The sequence below is a fragment of the Apaloderma vittatum genome, unplaced genomic scaffold (genome assembly GCF_000703405.1).
Source record: "Apaloderma vittatum isolate BGI_N311 unplaced genomic scaffold, ASM70340v1 scaffold34714, whole genome shotgun sequence".
NCBI classification, from domain to species: Eukaryota; Metazoa; Chordata; class Aves; order Trogoniformes; family Trogonidae; genus Apaloderma; species Apaloderma vittatum.
In genome coordinates, this window is record NW_009711531.1 from 4,154 (window position 1) to 4,738 (window position 585).

Sequence of the window (585 nt, forward strand, 5' to 3'; positions counted from 1 at the left end):
CAGGTTTAACCGCCCCTGCCCTGTCCAAGGTGCCCAACGGGGTAGAGATTAAAGTGGTTAAACTTTCTGTTGATGTTTTAAAGCTCCTCCGCAAGAGATTTTAATGAAAGGAGGTATTCTCAAGGAATGGGGGGGGGAAAAAACCCAAGAAAAAACCCCCTTTTCGTTGCTGTTGTTACAGCACTAAATTTTTCCTTTCCAAACAAAAATAAAACTTCTGCATTGGCCGGGAATCGAACCCGGGCCTCCCGCGTGGCAGGCGAGAATTCTACCACTGAACCACCAATGCTGCCTGCTGAGGCTGCTCCCATGGGTCACCCCGCGCCCGCTGCTCCTCGCCTCTGACCCCGTTCCTGTGGCACAAGAAAATCCTTCCAGCCTTTTAATCCCCACCTCCCTGCTCCCTCTCACGGCAGGGTTTGTCAAAACCTTCTCACAGGCAGAAAAGCACTGGGCTGAAGGAGAACGCCACAGGTTAGCGCAGGTGATCGGAATGCTGGACGTTATTTCGCACACCCGCGCAGCAAAGATATGCCAGAAGCAGCATTTAGTCACCCCTGGTGCTGGAAGGCTAAAGCCACTGCT

At 52.5% G+C, this 585-nt stretch overlaps 1 non-coding gene across 1 annotated transcript; it reads right to left on the minus strand.

Moving 5' to 3' along the window:
• Nucleotides 1–218: 218 nt before the first annotated feature.
• Nucleotides 219–289, minus strand: TRNAG-GCC. Its single transcript has one exon. It is a non-coding gene; the product is annotated as a tRNA-Gly (tRNA).
• Between the last annotated feature and the right edge of the window lie 296 nt (nt 290–585).